Source organism: Bidens hawaiensis, unplaced genomic scaffold (assembly GCF_021521415.1).
Source record: "Bidens hawaiensis isolate Kalapana, Puna unplaced genomic scaffold, B.hawaiensis_p1.1 tig00019794_1, whole genome shotgun sequence".
NCBI classification, from domain to species: Eukaryota; Viridiplantae; Streptophyta; class Magnoliopsida; order Asterales; family Asteraceae; genus Bidens; species Bidens hawaiensis.
The window spans coordinates 154,228-165,424 of record NW_027493004.1 but is presented as its reverse complement, the minus strand read 5'-3'; the positions used below and the strand labels follow the sequence as shown (position 1 = coordinate 165,424).

The 11,197-nt window shown below is 37.3% G+C and overlaps 1 pseudogene across 1 annotated transcript; it reads right to left on the bottom strand.

Moving 5' to 3' along the window:
* Positions 1-345: 345 nt before the first annotated feature.
* LOC143559247 (auxin response factor 9-like) lies at positions 346-4,214 on the bottom strand (annotated as a pseudogene). The gene is made up of 14 exons (XR_013139902.1): positions 4,158-4,214; positions 3,983-4,086; positions 3,764-3,859; positions 3,613-3,669; positions 3,378-3,536; positions 3,208-3,292; positions 2,842-2,932; positions 2,588-2,752; positions 2,359-2,472; positions 2,199-2,271; positions 1,974-2,127; positions 1,425-1,882; positions 647-834; positions 346-559 (listed from the first exon to the last, which is right to left on the bottom strand). The product of XR_013139902.1 is annotated as an auxin response factor 9-like (transcript).
* Positions 4,215-11,197: the final 6,983 nt, after the last annotated feature.

The following is an 11,197-nucleotide window of genomic DNA, read 5'->3' as shown; positions in this document are numbered from 1 at the left end:
TATAACTCAACTCGCATAAATAAATTCGATAAGTATTATAACTGTTTTGCAATAAATGAAGGATTAATTTTCTTCAACTATCATGTCCTTCATAAATACATCCCATACAGATCTATCACACAACTGGCTACTTAAAATTTATAAAGATTTAGAAGGCTAGCAAATTTTCCATCCAATAATGTCAAACTACATAGTCCATAAAACAAGTCCAGCATATTTACAATCACAGACATCATCACTCCCCCATCAACATTCAAACCTCCACACACACACCTCTAATTAATATCAACATCTCCTAATTCTTCTACTTCAATCACATGAGGTCAAAGATCAGATCAGATCAGATCAGATCAGATCAGATAAATTAACTACCACCAAATTAGTTGCACCCTAACAAAACACAAACTACAAAGCCGACCGAAGGGGAGCCCTGAAAACAAACAAGCAATCACTTTTCATTACCTTCCAAGCTAAATCCCAACACTTCGTTACCAACTTTCAGTTTCTTGACATCTTGACTGAGCATATTAATATCCGTTTGACCATGCTACAAAACTCCCTACAAACAAGTGACAAAAGATTGAATAAATGTGATTTCGACATTTTGGTATTTAATGTTAATGGTTAACTTAATGTTGTAACTTACTGCCATGGATGATCACCCATGAGCATCATGTCTCCTTCATCATCAGTAAAGATAATTTCCCACTGGTTTCGAGGGTGTAACTGTCCCTTAATCTCAAACATTACTTCCAGTTCATCTATGAGCTCGTTATACCCTTTTAGTGCAGTTAAGTCCACTGCACGACCAACCGCCATCCCTTTCATTTGTACCTTCAATCATTACCATATGTTATATTTTTAATGCACAAAAGCTGCATTTCACGAGTTTTAGTGATAATATTTAACATGCACCTTATGTATAATAAATTTGGAAGGAAAAAAGTTTGTCGGCCCGACCTCACATGACCTCATAAAAATTACCAGTTTTGACCCAAACCCATTTAAACACGCCCCGAAACAAGGCCCGTAAGCAAACCTAACATTCAGTGAACCATTTGGTGGGAAGTTTGCTTATTTAATAAATGAATAAACATGAGCAAAATTTTTTATTTATTTAGTTAAACGAATGAACATGGACACATGTCTCATTCGTCGATTTATGTTCCCTTACGTTCGTTCATTTATGTTCCTTCGTTTACGTTCAATGTTCATTAATATATTCATTTAAATTTTAGGTCGGTTACAGCTTAATCTAGTTTTAATAACTTTTGATCCCAACACATAGTTGTTCGCACTTACTTTTTCTTGGTTTTAGCTCAATTATGTCCGTTTATCAATGTTTAGTTATATTCGTTCGTTTACATCCATTACGAACCTACCCCGGACAAAACATGTTGCCACCCCTAGCAGATAAAATGTACCTTGGTACGACTACGTGTACAAGTGGTTTGTTTGCTTTGTACTTCTATTGGTGACACTTGCAACTGCCCTTGATCTTTGCAATCTTTAAACAGGTCAGACTTCTGGTCTGAATTATAAACAGATAATACATGTGGTATGTGTCCATTAACATCGCTTTTTGTAGGAACCTTTAAGTCAATACCAAATAGTCTACAGCTTGAAATACTTTCAGGTTTCTTCATGTCAACTGAAGAATCATTAGGCTGTTTCAGGGTTGCTTCTTGAGGTGAGTAAGTTGACCAGGTGTGCTGACCTTTTTGATCTTCAGTTTCAGAAACAAACATGTTCCTAAAATGGCAGCCATTGTTACCATTTTCAGTCTGACTTAAATGCCACGAACTTTGAAAATCACTCGACTGTCCATCGGGAGTACAACTCATCTGAGCTGAAGGATTCCAAACAGTTGAACTTGCAGATTCTAAAAAAAGCATCCAAAATATATAAAAAGAAGATATATCATGCATAATTATTAATTTGTTAATTACATATCAAGATTCAGGATTACTCACCAAAAGTTGGGATTTCAACTGAAGGCCTAGGCCTTTTAGTTTTCAGCTGCACTGGTTGAACCAAACTTGTTGGAACAGGAGTTACAAGTACTTCAATCTCCCATGGAGAAACCCTTTCTGGTCTTGTAATAGATGCAGGTTCGTCCCATTGAACCTGATATATAATTATAATTACAATTAGTTCAAAGATTCAATATTTTTTTGGAAATTAAAACATGTATTAACCTTCAAAGAGCGCCATTTAGAGGATTCCCACTGAGGAGATACATCCTCAACTCCAACTATTGTCCCTGTAAACCTGATTAACATAATGAATTAGTGATTATGCCACGTAAGTATTTGGTAGAGTAAAAAAGAACGTGATTATTGCAAAAACTGAAGTTACCTTCTTTCAGGTGTGTCCTCACCCTCAAATGGCATCTTGAATCTCATGCCAGCAATAAACTTATTGTTTACAGCTTCTATATACTTGTTCAAGCTAATGATGAACTGACTTGATCTGAAGAAATTTCATTAAAATTCAAGAATGTTTAATATTCTTTTAAATTACCAATTTGACCAGTTAGATAATGAAACATAATACAGATCGGCTAATTCATAAGAAAAAATATTACCTCAGTTTGTAGTAAACAACAAAACGGGTTTGGGTTGCAACCGCGTGTGATGCAGTTGCAAGCACACCAAGGTGCATGCTCTGGCTAGAAATTACAGACGATGGCATCGAGGCTGGTTGACGGGCAAAACGTTTAACACCAACCCGCAATTCACCATTTTCTCCCCTATACATAAAAAAAGATTAGTCAAGATGTTATAAGAACTATAATAACATATGTGCATGAAACTAATAACAATAGCATGAAGAGTTTACCTAAGAAATACAAATGAATCACCAGCCACTAATTTCTTACAAGTAACAAAAGTACTCCATCCAGTTGTAAGCAAATGCCTTCTAGGTTGACCTGCATGGTCAAAAAGAAAAAGTTGGTTATCAAGAATGATAGAATAATCCAATAACTGATATGAATCTTGATACAGTAATCAAACTTTAGTTTTAAGAGCTAAGAAATCCGATTACTAGGATAAAGGTATAAATTCCAATCAATCCCTAGGTTTAAGGGTCGGGTATCTGATTCCGATTTTGACTAATCTAACTCATAATAATCACTTTGAAAAGACGCATCAAAACACCCTTTAAAGTAGTAACATATAGACAAGTAGTCAAAACAGTATTGACCTCTAAAGATATGCTTAAAGCGCCACTCGAATCCATGAAGATCTTTGGCTATTAACTCCTGAGTAGGTGTTGGTTGAGTCATGTCCTAAACAAACTCAACAAATTAGGACATCAAAAAGATCCCATACAGGGTTCGGTAGGTGTAGTACCAAAATAATTCCAAAAATTACCAAGGGGGGTAAACATTCATTTGCATGTTTCCGAAGCACTGAAAAACCACCATGAGTGCTAGTATCAGAAGCTGTCAATACTTTGCAGAAAGAGTGAACATTCTGTTTAGGAGGCTCCGCAATGCATTCATCAGGAATCGCAGTATCGCAATCACTTTGCTACAAATCGTTACAAGAATCATAAACATAAAGCTTCATTTCACATAATTCACACTATTCAAAGGTTAAATCTTACATTTGGTTCTGGAAATAAGGTGATTTGAGCATAAACTTCATCAGTTTCTTGCTCAGCCTGCGAATTTAGCCGACTCGACATCAGTACATCTTAAAACATATGAAAGTAAAAATAATAATAATAATAAATGCATGTGACATATTATGATTACCAGTAGGTGAGTATGAACAACACGGCAAAGGATCTTAGATTTAAGGTGAAAGAGATTAATCCTCTGGTTCAATTCCTGATTTGTTGATGCCTCTAACTAATAATAATAATAATAATAATAACAATAAAATCCCAATTATAGCAGCATATGTAATAAGATGATACTAAAATTAGGTCAGTCAGAGTTTATAATTATAATTATAATTAATAATAATTATACCTGTTCCATGTGACCTTGAGGAAAGTAAAACACCTTCTCTCCGTCTCTTGGAATATCCACTAATGGCCCTGTGCATGCCTTCCATAGCTCCTTGTACAGCAGATCTTCATTACAAAATTCAAACTAATTATTATTCTTATTCTTAGTGAAGGAAATTAGGGATTTGAGTAGCTACCTTCAGAAGAGAGCATGATTTAATTAGTAGCAAATAAGCACCGTAGAGTCTAGTAAACAAGCGAATTGAAGGGATTAAACCGGCGCACCCTAGAAACGTGAATCGTGGTTGCTTACAGCCGTTGATAATGCTTCCAAGCTGGAGAGGTATATATATGTTACAACACAAGAGCTGTGAAGGTGAATGGAGGAAGCTTAATAATTATACTTGTTTTATGTTGTGTTTTCTCACTCTAAAACTAAAACACTTTTGTTTTGCTGTCGCTTTCTCTCTCTGTGACTGTAATAAGCCTTTGTTTGTCTCCTTTCATGGTGGCGTGAGCCTAACTTACTTTAACCTAACCATGGTATGCTTAACTTAACTTATCTATGTTTAAGTTTATTACACTATTATATAAGATACACGTATAATAATAAATATCTAATAAGTTTATAACTGCACGAGTCTTACGGGGAAGGGATAATAATCGTCTACATTAATTTTGACATTCTGGACATGACTCGTTTAATAAGGCTGTTAATGAGGAAACTCAATGTAAGAAAACTCTCATTGACTCGTATTTCGAACTTGAAACCACAATCATCACTCTTATATCATTAGGCCGAAGCATTAACGGTGGTTTTAGCTTGGGTATTACTGAGAAGCACTCGGCAATATTGTTATTAATTAAACTGTGGGTGTTTTGATTTAACACGGTTGGCATATATTGATAAACCACAACTCGTGAGTATTGTGACATACCCATGGAATTTTACCCACAAATATGTTGGCTAGTGAATGATGTACGGATGACAAGTGTGCATTATCCATCGTAGGTAAGACCAATCAACTAATGAAATCCATTCGATTTACTAGGGGACGTCGAATCTACTTGTCTTACTCATGAGGCGATTTACGGTTAGATTTCACAAATTATCTTGGCGTCACATGTACTAAGTTTACTAGCGGGCATCGAGTCAATTTGATTAACTCGTGAGACATGTTTACGATTGTATAATTATCTTACTATCAAATCTAAAGCAACAAACAGTTAGACACAAGTGTTTATGAACCTTTTAATGGTTATATATTCAAAATCGGAACTTAAACATTTAAATTGATGGGGAGTGGGGCGAAAATATTCAAAAAACATGTGTAATTGGTTTTAGATTAGGAGGGGTCCAATCAAACAAGATAATATTATTTAAAATCAATTGTCTAAAGTTACACTTGTAAGCCTAAAAGTAGGGGTGTTCAACTTCAAACTTCTTCTGGTTCTAATAAAACTTCATACATGTATTAAGTATACGTATATGTAGTTATAATAACTTTAAACATTTGTTGAAGAATCAGTAATATGTTAAAAATGATAAAAACAAATATTTTTTTGGTACTTTATATGCATGTTTATACTGTTTTTTATATATTGTTATAATAAATCAAGTAAATATGGAATATTGGAATTTGTCAATTTACAAGTGAAAGGGAAAAAGACAGAAAGCACGGTCCACGGATAGCAGCGAAAGGATGTCCGTACCCGACCCACCCACTGCCCACGGGGCCGTCCCAACCTATAAATTACCATTAATACATATTTTTTTTAATGTATTATATACCAGAACTAGTGAAAGTTCAAGGTCGTGCTTGAAAGTCATCGGACGTATTGAAGTTCTACCTTACTCATGACTTTATTATTGTCTTTTAAATTAATTATTATTTCAAAAATATTTGTATTTACAGAAAATGTCATTTCAATTAAATATAGGCTTTAAAACCATAATTATAAAAAAAGCTTAATTATATACATAAACCGTATATGATCTTATGTTACATTTTATGAAACATGACTACTTGAAAAAAACACGTCTTAACCGTATATTTGAAATTACATAAACCAAATATAAGTAAAATTAGTTATGATAATATATCATTAAAAGAATCAAACAATAGGCTAAGACACATCTTCGACCATGTTTAGATGCCTAACACATCGTTGACAATGTGTTTGGAGCCTAGCGCATTGTTGACTATGTGTTAGCTAACTCGTCAGCAGGACTACCTAACACATCGCCGACTATGTGTTAGAAGAGGGGTAAATCTGGAAAACCGATTTCGAGGGTACAAATTTAGAATCTCTCACCATTAAGGAGCTATTTTGTGAATTTTCCTCACAACATAAATGCTAAATCTGACTGTTTGGAAAAAACCATATATATATATATATATTAAAGATTTCATAAGCATGAATAAAGTAATATTAACATGTTATGGTTTGATCATCACGGTGTTCTTTCTAGAGGGGAGACGGGTATTATACTATTATATTTTACGCTTTCGGAATGTAGCGTCCTAAATTTCATTATGATGTATGTGGATATATAAAGTCTCGCATTATGATGATAAATATCTATATATGATGTGTTGCTATGAGTTATGATAGCTATTGTTATGTATGGACCAAAATGTGATAAAACGGTAAGAGTTGAAATTGTACCATCAACTTTAAAACAAGAGTTGCATATATTCGAACTTGAGGGATTAAACTTGGTTGGTAGGCAGATTGGAAAAAGAAACATGAATGGTATCATGGATTCATGTTTCTTGTGCTGTCTAAAAAGGAAATTGGAAAGAGTAACCGGAGAGAAAACAAAGAGAAGGGGAAAATAGAGAAAAGAGAAATGAAGTAATTACCGGCCTAATTCGAGAAATCAAACAACAGTTTTTTTGGATCATCATCGTCTTCATCTCTTTGACTTTCAACCATTTTAAAGTTGTTTAAAGCCATCAATGTCCAACTCCATGTCCAAGTCTTAAATCAAATAAGGGTGAAAATCATATCCGTGAAACATATTTCCAAGAAGTTACCATAGCTTCAAAGTAAAAAAAAATTAGCTTTTGTTAATTGAGCATCATATTCAACAATAAATAAATATAGTTCAGTCAGATTATATTCACCAAAATAATTAGGTAAATTAGATATGTGTTGCTCATTAAGTAACATATATAACCCATCAATTAAGTTAGTGCTTATATTAAACGACTTCTCACATAAGCTTAGACTCACTATCTTCAACGCAAACATGGAATCAAAAGAAGAAGGCAAAGATTCAGCCTTCATCAACCAAATGAGTTAAGGTTTACCAATTACGCCTAGGAATCAGCCTCTCAAATGAGCTTGGGTTCAATATCATGGAGTCAAACAAGAGAGAGAGAGAGAGAGAGAGAGAGAGAGAGAGAGAGAAGGTCGAATATGTTCAATGCTAGCAACACATCTCTCTATGGTTCTCCATTTAGAAACAACTTTGTTTCTCTGTAGATAATAGAACGTGTTACGTGTTAGGTCCGCAAATGGCCCATGGTCGGCAGAGGAGCAGATAAAATCACACACTGTAATCGAAAAACGCAATTTTATAAGTAACCAATATTTTTTCCAACAAATGATATACGTCGTTGCGAATAAGTTACTAAATCTATATTATACTTTATTGTAATTAATAACAAGTTGTCGTCAACAAACAAAAAAACTCACCTAACGTATTCTTTGGAACGGGGGTGTATGCATATTTTGTTGCATTTGTTTTTGGGCATGCCTGAATCTAACTGGGGTTTGCGGTGGTGGAGGGACTGGATCGGAACGTAAAAAAGAGTGATTCTAGTTGAGACCAAAAATTAAGTTTTGGGATAAACTGATCCGTTTTGTTAATCAGTTATAGGAATTAGTTCGGTCTGGCTACACTATTGTAAACCAAATAGTTTGCACATAAAATTTTAGGCCTTAGAAAGTCGGCCAAAAGTAGAGAATTCGATCCTAAATTGTTTTGGCTTTACTTGTAAGGTTTTCTGCTTGAAATTCCTTTTACTAGCAAATGAGTCGATAGACATAGAAGAAGACAAATACCTACTAGTTGAAATTTGAAATTTGAAATTACGGAAAGGAGATTGATGTTTATAGAGAGATACTCAATGTATGATAAAAAGGAAAAAAAAAAACAATCTTTATATCGACAAAATGGTTAACAATCGATATATTGAACTGTAATAATCAAATGATATCCACGGCTAGGGAATTTGGTATCTGAAGAAACACTAAGTGACCCCGGCAGATTACGGATAATCTTAGGGTCAAGTAGATGTTTCCCACGAGGGTTAGGTCCGGCAAAGATGGTTATTCTTCTGATGACCTGCAAAACAGACACCGTGAGCTCGTCACTGAGAAGGGGGGGGGGGTACCTCCTTGTGACCACCCTCCGGCGTGAGAATCAGACTAGATTGCTCTGAATATAAATGTATATTAAGAGAAATAGCTAGAGCAGATAAGATATGTGATGGTATAAGATAGTATATGATACCGTTCCAAGGTGTTGGAGTATTTATAGCCGAATGTAGGTTTCCAAGCAGGTACAGCCAGCTGTATAATATTCCTTTTCTACCAACTGTGGGCTACGCACGTGCCATGCTAGTGGTTGGTGGGTAGGCAGCGGCTGATAGTGACATGGCCGGCTGTGTACTATTCCTTTTCCACCAACTGCAGGCTATGTACGTGCCACGACAAGGGTTGGTGAGTAGGCAGCGGCTGATAGTGACATTTTGTACTAGAGCGTGCTCCTCGTCGTACTGTTGTCAGTGAGCTGTCACCCTGTGATTGGTTCATGGGCTGCTTTGGTCAGATCTTGTCTATTTTGTCCATACCTTGGCAGGTATAGTACAAAAGATCCTCCAGAAGCGTACGGACTGGCTCATTTGGGCGGGAGTATTCCCGCCTTGCTCATTCCTTCTTCAGGTGACATTACTGAATTATTGAGAGTTAGTGCCTTGTGCGTGTAGCCTTGCTATTAGTGCGGGTAGCCTTCCCTGGTGGCTTGTATCAGCAGCTGCGGGAACAGGCGGGGTACTTCACCATTGGGAGGCTTTTCCTGCGGGAACAGCTGGCGTACTGCGCGTAAGGTCTTCATCTCTCTGAGCATGGTGGGTCCTGCGGAACCAGTTGGTCTTTGCGCAGACGTCCCTCTTCAAGGTGAGTCTTGCGGGTCCAACTGGGCCCTGCTGGGGCCTACTTATTCAAGTCCCCCCAGTCCAATGTTCTTCTCATGAATTGTTAATAAGTGAGGTGAACTTTTGGACTTAAGCAAAGGGTTTTGAAAAGGGTTTTTAGTTTTAAGGTTTTCCGTGGGGATTCTTCCCGCGGTTTTCCTAATGTCACGTGCAGAAATTCCCGACTTTTCTGCTTTATCTTTGGGTATGATGCGGGTAGGTGTGTAACCTCCTCGCAAGTCAGGAGCGTTGAGTTTCACTTGTGTAGATTCTCCACGAGGTTTTGGTAGTTTTAGACATATTGATCAATTATGTTAAATAACCAATTCCATCTTGGAGCTTCAAACAATCTAGTTGTCAACGTTCCCGCTATGCGGGGATGTTATTTCCCTTTCCACAAGCATGGCCCAGAAGATCCTTCTTGGTTTTAATTCCCTGCAAGTGCTAAGTATGTGAAGGGTTTCGCCTTGACACTGTACCCGCACTCGTCTTATAGTTACTTGACTTCCAAGGTATTCTTGGCTTCAATTCCCTGCAGGTGCTAAGTATGTGAAGGGTTTCGCCTTGACACTGTACCCGCACTTGTCTTACGGTTTCTTGGTTACCAAGGTATTCTTGGCTTCAATTCCCTGCAGGTGCTAAGTATGTGAAGGGTTTCGCCTTGACACTGTACCCGCATTTGTCTTACGGTTTCTTGGTTACCAAGGTAAGGGGGTATATTCCCTCTTATTTTTGAATATTTGTTTCACGCATATTTTAGTTTAACTTAGCAATTTCTTGAGTAGTTTGGATAAGTTAACCTTTCAACGTGGCAGATGATAGGTTAAAGTTTTGCTCTCTTTCGTGATTGTGCGGGTAAGACCGTCACTTTCACTTAGTAGGATGGCTAAACTTTACCTATATCTGACCTGCGTGAAGGTTTTCCTCATCTTTTCCTTAGAAATTTTCTAAGTGTTTTAAATAAGTTAACCTTTCGACGCGCGGTTGTCAATAGGTTGATGTTCAGTTTCTTCCATCATGATTGTGCGGGTAGGACCGTCACTTTCATTTAGTGGGATGACCAAACTTTACCTATAACTGACCTGCGTGAAGGTTTTCCTCATCTTTTCCTTAGAAATTTTTGCCGTTTCTTGTGTTTATGCGGGTTTTGCCGCCTTCCACACCCAACGACTTACTTCCCCACTTATTTATGCGGTGAATACCGGCATATCAGTGTTTTGAATAAGTTAACCTTTCGACGCGCGGTTGTCAATAGGTTAATGTTCAGTTTCCTCTATCATGGTTGTGCGGGTAGGACCGTTACTTTCATTTAGTGGGATGACCAAACTTCACCTATAACTGACCTGCGTGAAGGTTTTCCTCATCTTTTCCTTAGAAATTTTTACCGTTTTTTGTGTTTATGCGGGTTTTGCCGCCTTCCACACGCAACGTCTTACTTCTTTCCATATTTATGCGGTGAATACCGGCATATCAGTCTGGAAAGTTCATAAGTATAAATGTAAAACCATCAGCGTCAATGTGATTTGGAGAATCATTTCCATTAGAAGTGGCTCTAGGCCTTTTCTTTACAAATTTGGAATTGATCTACATGCAGCCTGTGTAATTGAGCTCCATTCCATGTTCTTGGGATGGGGGTGTCATCGAGCCTTTCGAGCCGATATGCACCTGGTTCGGAATCTCGTTGTTTACGCAGTATGTAGTCTCCAACATTGAAGCTGCAGTTTCATCCGTGTTTTCCCCAACTGGGTTTCTACACGCATTAGCCTGCTTAGCGTCCATTACGCCACGATGTGAGTGAGTTTCCCATTTCTGACGAATGCTTCGACGACGTCCTTCAAGGATACGCATTCCTCCGTGGTATGGCCTTTTGTCCTGTGGAAGTCACAGGATTTGCTCTGATCAGCGTTGTGACGCTGTCGGATTATTGGAGCCTTTGGCCATGGGAGCCTCTCGGTGGCAAATATTTCGGTGACGCTCTTGGTGAGTGGCGTCCATCTGGAGTTCCGGTTCGACGACTGCATGTTATCTCT